Here is an 11131-nt window from a genome sequence, read left to right on the forward strand (position 1 = left end):
TAGAAAGGGCACCACTATGCGCTTTGTTGCCTTCCTTTATGCCTCACATCTAATCAGTCACCAGATCCTGTAATTCCACCACCACCACCACTGTAAAAGTTTCTCCACTCCTATTGCCATTGCCTTAGGTAAGGCCCTCACCATATCTTGCATGCTTTGCTACAACAATGTCCTACATAGTCTTCCTACTTGAATCACTAAAGCTATGAAGATGAACTTGAGAACAGGGATTATGGTTTGTTTTTATATTCTGAGTTTATCCTAATACCTATCACAGCATTCCTCTAAAGTATGATCCATGGCCCTCTGGAGGTCCCTGAGACAATCAGAGTATGCAAAGTCAACGGCCATATGTTAATACTGTTCTTTATACTGTTATTTGCTTTTTTACTGCTGAACTATACCCTGATGGTGCAAAAATCAATGGTAAATAAAACTTTTGGGGTCTTAGCACAAATCAAAGGCAGTGGCACCAACTGTGGTTAGTAGTTGTTATTCTTCACTGCCATGCACTTGCATTAAAAAAGGAAAGGGAAAAAAAGCCAGTTTCAGTTAAAAATTTCAATGAAATTGTGAACATTAATTATATTAAATCTCAACCATTGAGTACATGTATTTTTAACTAGCTGCCTTTTTTCATAAAGTAGCATTTTTACTTGAAAGGGCGACTGAGAGACAAACTATAGTAAATCAGATTTGGGTATCTGACAGACATTTTCTTGAAAATGAACAAAGTCAGCCTGTCCTTTCCCGTCAAGGAAAACAACTGACAGTATTTGTTGTTATTGATAGAATTCAAGCTTTCAAATAAAAATTAAAAGTTTTGGAAAACTTGTATCTACCTGTATTAGTCCATTTTGTGTTGCTATAACAGAAATACCTGAGACTGGGTAATTTATAAAACAACAGGTTTATTTGGCTTACAATTCTGGGACAGCTGCATCTGGCATGGGCCTCAGGCTGCTTCTACTCATGGCGGAAAGCAACCAGCAGCCGGCAATGGGTACAAGCAGATCACATGGCAAGAGGAAGCAAGAAAGAGAGAGAGGAGATGCCAGGATCTTTTTAACCAACAAGCTCTTTCAGGAACTAATAGAGCGATAACTCACTCATTAATCCCCCCTCCCCTAGAGAGAACGTTAATCCATTCATGAGGGATCTGTCCCCGTGACTCAAACAGCTTCCAACACTGCCACACTGGGGATCAAATTTCCACGTGAGTTTTGGAGGGGACACACATCCAAACTCCATCACTAAACTTGAAGTCTCCTCAGTTCTTGAGAGTTTTCTTTTTCAGGTACTGACCAGTAGAGGGTTTGAACCCTGGACCTTGGTGTTATCAGCACCATGCTCTAACCAACTGAGCTAACTGGCCAGCCCTTTTGAGCACTTTCTACAGAGGAAATTTTAGAAACAAATGGATTTTGTATAATTAAATGTGTCAACACATGGAAAATTTGCACAATTCAATGAAACATTATTTTCAAATTATTAGTGCATGATGTTACAAAATCTATTCAAAGTACAAGTTAGGCCAATGAATTTTCATATGACAGAATACGAAAAGCTCACTGATGTGGATTCACGTTCTACATTTTAACTAACCTTTAAGACACTATCACTTGTAAAGAAAGTTATTCATAATTATCTGGAGAGGCTAATAAAATATTCCTCCCTTTTCCAAACATACATCTGTGTGAAGCCAGATTTTCTTAATATACTTCAAGACAATATAGATAGCATAATAGATTGAATACAGAAGCAGATAATAACTGTGGTTTTTCAGTTAGTTTACTCTGTTTAAATTGCTCATTCTTTCAGTAAATTTCCATTTATCATGAAGAGGTATTGCATTTTGACAAATGCCTTTCCTGTGTCTATTGAGATGAGCAAGTGGATTTTGTTCTTTACTTAGTAGACCTGTCATATTCCTTAGCTGATTTTTAGATGTTGAACCAACCTTTTATTCCTAGGATAAATCCCACTTGGTCATAGAGTATAATTCTTTTTATATGTTGCTGGATTTGATTTGCTAATACAGCAAATCCTTGAACATCACAGGTTTGAACTGCATGGGTCCACTTATATGTGGATTTTTTTCAATAAATAAAATATTTTTGGTTAGGTATGTCATGAATGCATGCAACCAAATTGTTAAGTAGCCTACTACTTAACCAAACAGTGACGCAACCTACCAGTAAGCTATTAGTAGGTAAGTATTTAACTGTTATATTTAAGCAGTAATTAACTTATTGTACTTTACTATATTAATTAAAGATACACACACACTCCTGCAGGACTTGGGGAACACAGTAGCCCGTAACCCCAGAGTTGTTTATGGGTCAAATGTATTTTGAGGGTTTTTGCATCTATAGGCATGAGGGATATTGATCTGCAGTTTTCTTTTCTTGTGATGTGTTTGTAGGATTTTGGTATCAGAGTAATAATACTAGCCTCATAGACTAAATTGGGAAATGTTCCCTCCTTTTCTGTTTTTTTGGAAGCGTTTGTGAAGAATTGGTATTTGTTCTTTAAATGTTTATTAGAATTCACCAATGAAGCTATCTGGGTCTGGGGCTTTGTTTTCTGTAGGTAGTTTTGATTACTAATTCAATTTCTTTACATGTTATAAGTCTATTCAAATATTCTCTTTCTTTGTCATTTGCCTTTCTAGAATTTGGCATTTCATCTAAAGTTATCCTATTTGTTGTCATAGAGTTTTAGTATTATAATCCTTTTATTTTTCTCAAGTCAGTAGTAATTTCCCCTTTTTCCTGATTTTAGCACTCTGAGTCTTCTGTCTTTTTTTCTTTTCAGTGTAGCTAAAGGTTTGTCAATTTTGTTGATCTTTCTGAAAAAATAACCCATGGTTTTATTGAGTTTCTTTCTTTTTTTTTCAATAGAGGTCTTTTACTGCATAATTAAAATATCACAAATAGGTCTTAGGAATCAACTAGCATCTTGTTTCTGTAGCTGGACAACTCTTAAATCTTATTCATCAGCCTGCTGAACTGTTCCTTTTTCAGAGACACAGATATAGTCCCCCAAATTTCTGATATCCCTGTTTTTAACTGTTGTGGTTTGCTGAATCAAAGCAGCTAAATTTGAAACTAGTTCAATGTTGTTTCCTTCGAGATTTTACTCATCTTTCTGGGCTTGAGATACTAATAAGCAACACCTGGCCTCATCCAACCCCTCTGGATGTACTTTTTTCCCCAAAACCTTCAGATTTCAACAAGAACCCCATTCTCCTGAATGATGTTGATGGGGAAGTGAGCATACCCAGACTTCATCTTGTAGTGGAAGCCCAGCGTAACACTCTTGATCATGTTCTATACGTGACTACAGGTAGTAGACTACAGATAGAATGAACAGTGGTCAGTTCCTTTTACTTCCCCACCATAAGTCAGCCTGGAGCCTCTTCTTTTTCTTTCCAAGGAGACTGAGTTCTACATTGATGTGATTCAAGTTGCTCCACAGGGTTTCTCTGGGGCCCTTCATAATAATTATGCATCCTTTCAGAGTGATGTCAACATTTTCTGGAATGTCAACAGTCTAATTGCTGAGAGTGGTGGTTGTTCTTATAGCAGACAGCAAAAAAAAAAAAAACTGTTGAATTTCTTTATTATTTTGCTATTGTCTATTTCATTTATCTCTAATCTTTATTATTTTCTTTCTTCTCCTTGCTTTCAATTTAGTTTATCCTTTTTCCCCAGTGTACTTTGTTTTCTTTTCCATTAAGGTGGAATCTTGGGTTATTGATTTGAGAAATTCTTCTGTTTTAATGTAGACATTTAAGCTATAAATTAACATTACAGAACCAGTAATGTTCTGTAACATTAAAGAAACAGCAATGTTTCAACCAAAAAAGCCACTTAGAAAACATAATTTTTCTTCATCAGTTCATTCAGTCTCATGTAATTAATTCTTGTTCAGCTTGATATTGGGTTTGCAGTTTCACGAAACAACCAGTTTCTTCATTAAAGTTCCGGAAATTCTTACCCAGTTCAAACGTATGATCTTTAAGTTAGAAACCAATACTTGTTAGAGTCTTTTTCACGAATCTCCTTGAAGACAAAACACTTTAGGGTTATAGTTGTTTGCAACAGCTTTCAGGACATCAGAGTAAAACGACATCATCTGTAGATGATAGGACTTAAAATGGCCATGGTTAAAGATCTGATGAGAGTTCATTATAATGTAACTTACAAGGAAATTTTGTTATTTCTGTGACGTACAACATTTCAACACAATAACAGAAATTATATCTGATAACGAAATACCAGGATATATCAGATTTTTAGGAATTTCATATAGTTTCTCAATAACATATTCCTATACAAAAATACTGTCTACCCAGAATTCTATACCCAGAAAGAAATGCCTTACAAAATAAAGGCAAAATAAAGAATTTTTCAAGCAAACAAAAACTGAGTGAATTTATTGCCATCATTCCTGCAGTACAAGAAATGTTAAAGAAACCTCTACACAAAGAGATGAAGAGCATTGAAAATAGTATAGAGTAAATTTTAAAACACTTTTTCTTATTTTTAAAATCACTTTAAAAGATAACCGACTAATGCAAAATAATAGTAACATTCTGGGGGATTTATAACATGTAGAAGCAAAATATGTGGTGGCAACAGTACAAAGTATTGGAGGAGGAAAATGAAGCAATATTGTTGTAAGGTTCTTTCTACACATGAAGTGATTTAATATTATTCGAAGGTCAACTTCGACATGTTAAAGATGTATGGTCATGCACAGAGAGAAAAAGAGATGGAGCATACCAAAAAGATGGAAAAATACATGTGAGACACAGTGAAATATCTAATTTACATCCAAGAGGAAAGGAAAGTGAGAATGGAACTGAGGCAATATTTGCAGAGATAATGATTGAGAAATTTCCAAAACTGAAGACACCAAGAAATGGTTGAAAGACACCAAGCCATGAATTCAAGAAGCTTTGTGAACCCCAAACAAGATGAATAAATAGAGAACCACAGAGAGGATCATAATAGAAAAGCTGATGAAAACAAATGACAAAGAAAAAAATCTTAAAAACAGAAATAATCTTAAGAGCAAAAAGCCATGGTACTTTCTGAGGAGCAACAATAAAATTATCTATGGGGACTTTCTTTTTTTTTTTTTTTTTTTTTTTTGTCGTTTTTTTTCGTGACCGGCACTCAGCCAGTGAGTGCACCGGTCATTCCTATATAGGATCCGAACCCGCAGCGGGAGCGTCGCCGCGCTCCCAGCGCAGCACTCTACCGAGTGCGCCACGGGCTCGGCCCTCTATGGGGACTTTCTGACAGAAACAATTGAAACCATAAGACAATGTAATGACCTCATTCAAGTGGCAAAAGAAAATAACTAGATTCTATGCTCAATGAAAATATTCTTCAAAAATGGTGAAATTAAGCTATTTTGGCCAAATATAGCTGAGCAAATTCACCATGAGTAGACTTGGATTAAAATAAATATTTAAGGAAATTCTTTAGGCAAGAGCAATACAATTCTAGAGAGAAGGGCAGAATTGCAGGGAAGAATGAAGAACACTGGGAAAAATAATTGTGTGGGTATATATAAAAATATTTACTGTAAAAACAATAATATCTTGTCAATTTAAAAAATATGTAGAATTAAAATGCATGATAACACAACAGGTGAGAGGAGTGCAAAAATTTGATTAAGGAGTTTTAGATCCTAGAATGGTAAGGAAATTGGCAAAAGTAACAATGTATACTTTGCTATATGTATGTAGTAACCTCTAAGGTAACTTCTAAAAGAATAGTAAAAGAATATATAACCAGCAAGTTCATAGAAGGAAAAATAGATTTTTTGTTGTATGCAAATGAAAGTAGATGGAGAAAAACAAAACAGGTGAGTCAAATAGAAAACATACAAATAGGGCCGGCCCGTGGCTTTCTCGGGAGAGTGCAGTGCTGATAACACCAAGGCCCCGGGTTCGGATCCCATATAGTAAATATAGTAAATAGTAGTAAAATAGTAGATATAAATATAGTAAAATAGTAGATATAAAACTAAATATAGCTTGCTCAGCCCATTCTCCCATGTGATACCCTGTGTTGCTCTAGAGAGCCACACCAAGAAGAAGGCCCTCACAAGATGTATTCCCTGGACTCCCCAGGCTCCAAAACTGTAAGAAATAAATTTCATTTCTTTATAAATTAAAAACAACAACAACAAATGAAAAAGATTGGGTGATGGCAGCAAAAATGGCAGGGTCAGAAGTTTCTAAAATTCTCCCCTCCAGGGCTGGCCGGTTAGCTCAGTTGGTTAGAGTGGTGTTAAAACACCAAAGTCAAGGGTTTGGATCCCCCTACTGCCAGCTGCCAAAAAAAGAAAGAAAAAAAATTCTCCCCTCCATAACAGCAACAAGAAAACTCACCACCCCCCCCCAAAAAAAAAATCAAAATCCACTTTTCCAGAACTCTGAAGATTAACCAAAAGCTTACAACAATTCAGTAAGCATTTATTCAAGAAAAACAGCTGTATCTTGTTAAGCACAGCAAGCATAGCGACATTTTAACTTAGCCTATTCTCATCTCCTCCACCTCTCCAATTCTGCAGTAAATTTGAAAACTAACTGCATACATTCACAGTGAACACCAGCAACTTCGCAGCTACTGGAGAGAGCAGAAGGATTTATATAGATGTAATTTCTGTGCATATAGATTTACATAGGTGTAAGTCTTTGTGACCTTGGATTAAGCAATGTTTTCTTAAATATGACACCTAAAGCACAAGCCACAAAAAAGTAGATAGGGCTGGCTGGTTTAGTTCACTTAGTTAGAGCACGTTGTTATAACACCAAGGTCAAGGGTTCGGATCCCCATACCAGCCAGCTGCCCAAAACTATAAGTAAGTAAAACAAAAAAAGTAGATAAATTGGACATCATCAAAAATTAAAACTTTTGTGCTTCAAGAAAGTGAAATGGCAACCCACAGATTGAAAGAAATTTTTGCAAATCATATATCTGCTAAGGGACTTGTACCTAAAATATAAAAACAGCTATTACAACTCAATAATAAAAAGGCACATAACCCAATTAAAAAATAAGGAAAGGATTTGAATATATATTTCTATAAAGAAGATATACAAATGGGAAATAAACACATGAAAAGATGCTCAATATCTCCTATAGTTTTTCCTCCAAAGCTCATGTTGAACTTAATACCCAATATGGTGTTTGAAAGGTGAGACCTTTAAGAGGGTTGTCAGGACCATGCTCTCATGAATGGATTAATGAATTAACAGGTTAATAGTCTGATGGGTTATCAGGGACTAGACTAGAGGCTTCATAGGGAGAGGAAGTAAGCATGTGGAAACACTCTCGTTCAGCCTCTCACCATCTGATAATTTTTCATCACCATGCAAATCTGTAGAGTGTCCCCACCAAGAAGAAGGTCCTCACCAGATTCACCCTCTTGACTGTGGACTTCCCAGCCACCAAAACTGTAAGAAATAAATTCTGTTTCTTTATAAATTACCCAGTTTCAGGTCTTCTGTTATAAGCATCAGAAAACTGACTAACATAATACCATTAGCCCTGAAGTAAATGCAAATCAAAACCACAATGAGATACCACTAAGATATGCATAATAAAAAATAATGATAACAAGGGTTGGAGAGTATGTGAAGAGTTTGGAATCCTCATACACTGCTGGTGGGAATATAAATTAGTTCACTGTGAAAAGCAGTTTAGTGGTTCCTAAAAAGTTAAACATAGAGTTCCCATATGACTTAGGAACTCAACTCCTAGATATATACCCAAAAGAATTTTTAAAAGGTGTTTAAACAAAAACTAGTACACTAATGTTTATAGCAACCAAAAGATGGAAACAACCAAATGTTCATCAACTGATGAGTGAATAAATAAATGTGGTATATCCATACAATGGACTATTAGCCATAAAAAGGAATGAAATACTAATACATGCTCCAACATAAATAAACCTTAAAAAACATTATACTAAGTAAAAGGAGCTACACAGGAGACCGCGTAGTGTGTCATTCTGTTTATATGAAATATCCAGAATAGGCAAATCCACAAAGACAGAAAGCAGATTAGTGGTTAACAGGGACTGAGTTAGTGGTTCACATCAATATCTTAGAAATTGATGTCTGTATCCTAAAAAATTCCCATCAATAATTTCTTGAATAGTTACGTTTTGTTTTTTAATCAGTGGATGGAAGGGCAAATGAGAGTGACTGCTAATGGGTATGGGTTTTGTTTGGTTTTTTGTTTTGTTTTTTTGAGTAATGAAAATATCCCAGAATTAGATAATGGTGATTACACAACCTTTTGAATATACTTAAACCCACTGAATTGCACACTTTAAAAGGGTGAATTTTAGGGCCGGCCTGTGCCTCACTTGGGAGAATTTGGTGCTGATAACACCAAGGCCATGGGTTCGGATCCCTATATAGGGATGGCTGGTTAGCTCACTTGGGAGAGCATGGTGCTGACAGCACCAAGTTAAGGGTTAAGATCCCCTTATCAGTCCTCTTTTTTAAAAAGAAGGGTGAATTTTATGGCATGTGACTATATCTGAAAAAAATCCAAATATATCAGTTATTACATAAAATGTAAATGGTTTAAATGCTCCAATCAAAAGGCTAAAAATGTCCACTGATTAAAAAACAAAATGTAACTAAACAAGAAATTGTTGATGGGAATTTTTCACGTTCTAAACATCAATCTATAAGATATTGATATGAACTGTTGTAGTGGATTGAATTATGTTCCCCCAAAATTCATTGAAGCTTGAATTGTTTCCCCCACATTTTATGTATTAGAAACTTAGCCCCCCACTGTGATGGTTAGGAGGGTGGAAAATCCTATTATGGTAATTGAAAGGTGGAGCCTTGAAGAGATGATTGGATTGGAGGGCTGTGCCTAGTGAATGGATTAAAAATGGTGGTCATGGGTGTGGTTCTGAGGGCTTTAAAAGAAGAGGAGAGTCTGTCTTGCTCTCTCTGCTCTCTATACTTTCACCATCTTGCAATGGCAGACCCTGGGTCACTGATGCCACCGCCAGATGGATTTTGGACTTCCCAGCCTCAGAAACTGTAAACAATAAATTTTGTTTTCTTATAAGTTACCCAGTTCCACGTTTTTTGTTATAAGCAACACAAAACGGACTAATACAACTACCAACTCGAGACCATCAAAAAATAGGAAGAGGGGAAGACTAGTTTCAAGGAAGTTGGATTCTGTTATGCACCAGTAGAAACATACATTTAACTACAGTATTTAACATGGCTGCTGTATTACAGATTTAAATTTCAACTGTCATAGCTTTTATATACTCAGTCTTTTTATTATGTTTTGCTCTAACATGCAAAATTGCTTTTATTCTTTCATTACTAATTTTATCAATATTACTAATATATATTTTATATCATAAACATATGATATTATAATATCATAATATATATTTTTATAATATATATATAATATATATATTTTTAGAATATATATTATCATAATATATATTTTTATGCAGAGCCTAAAAATATAGGCTCTCAGAACTGTTATTTTCAATATGTATTTATAATTCCATTTCAAATTTCATCTTTGCTCAAAGATTTGATTCTCAGGGAGAGGGGAATGTTTATGACCTGTGTTGAGTCTTGTAAGAGATGCATGGAAATTAGCCAGAGGAAGTACGTACTCAGAGACAAGGAAATCATGCCCCATGCAGAAAGACTAGCAAATGCAAAAGAGAGAGGTGAGAGTTCATAGCACATTTTAGGAGTTTTAAATAGCTTAGCTTGGGAATAACAAGGGAAAGTATGGAGAGATTTACACTCGAGAATAAGTAAAGATTTTTTTTTAATAAAAAATATACTTACAAAATATTTCTTCTTTTAATAATACTATAGTTGATAATATTGTATAGTAGAAATGTGCTAAGACAGTAGGTTTTAGGTGCTCTTAACACACCTACACAGAAGTAACTGTGAGGTGATGGATATGTTACTTTGCTTGATTGTAGTAATCATTTCACTATGCATATGCAAACCAAAACATCATGTTATATGCCTTAAATACAGACAATAAAAATATAATAAAATTTTCAAATATTAAAAAAAGATTTTTTAATCAGGAGGAGGATATGCTTAGATATGTGTTTTTAAAAAATAAGTCTGGTAGCAATGCACTGTGTCGTTTAGGTGAGTCTATAGGCTAAGATATTTGTTTAAAAGCTATTGTAGCATTTTGACAAGAGCAATTTGATAAGGACTGGGCACTTTCATGGTTCTAATGTTACCCAGCTCTCTTCTCTCTCTCTGACTTTAGATCAAGGTTTCATCTTAAGTCTGATATAAATTGACCTCTGAAGGAAGATGTAGAGAAGCTTAGGGTCTTAAATTTGCTCATCTGTAACGTGAGAAGACAGACTTCGCTAGACAATGTCCAAGGTCCTTCTCACTTTAACGTTCTATTTTTTCTTTTTTGGTGGTTGTCCAGTAGGGGATCCAAGCCCTTAGACCTTGGTGTTACAAGGCAGAATTCTAACCAACTGAGCTAACCAGCCAGCCCCCACTTTGCTGTTTTATTAAAGTACCTTGCCTTCAGTGGAGAACACTAACAGCTGTTATTAAACCAATATAAACCCAAAGATATGCTTGTCCCTATGGAAAAAGTTTAAAAATAAGAAAGGATTAGAGATGTAGGCTTTATAGTTGTTGAACCAATATTTCAGTTTGCACTTACAAAATAACAACAATATATATTGTTTAAATTCCAACCTGCAAAATAAATTCCTTTCTTTAATTTAGTTTGACTGGTCTCACATAGAAAATTATTATTTTATTTTTTATTTCTTTCTTTTTTTTTTTTTTGATGGCTGGCCAGTACAGGGAACAAAACCTTGGACCTTGATGTTAGAAAACTATTTTTTAAAGTAACAAAAACCATATGTCTACAATATTCTTAACCACTTGTATTAGGTCTCTTTTCATTCAAAGTTATAAAAACCCAAATCACAATAGCTTAAGTGAAAAGTTCAGAAGTACAAGTATAGTTAGCTTCAGACATGGCTGGATTTGGGGCTCAAACGTTATAGTCATGATTCTCTCTGCATTCAGTGTCAGACA

This window comes from Cynocephalus volans, chromosome 6 (genome assembly GCF_027409185.1).
Source record: "Cynocephalus volans isolate mCynVol1 chromosome 6, mCynVol1.pri, whole genome shotgun sequence".
NCBI classification, from domain to species: Eukaryota; Metazoa; Chordata; class Mammalia; order Dermoptera; family Cynocephalidae; genus Cynocephalus; species Cynocephalus volans.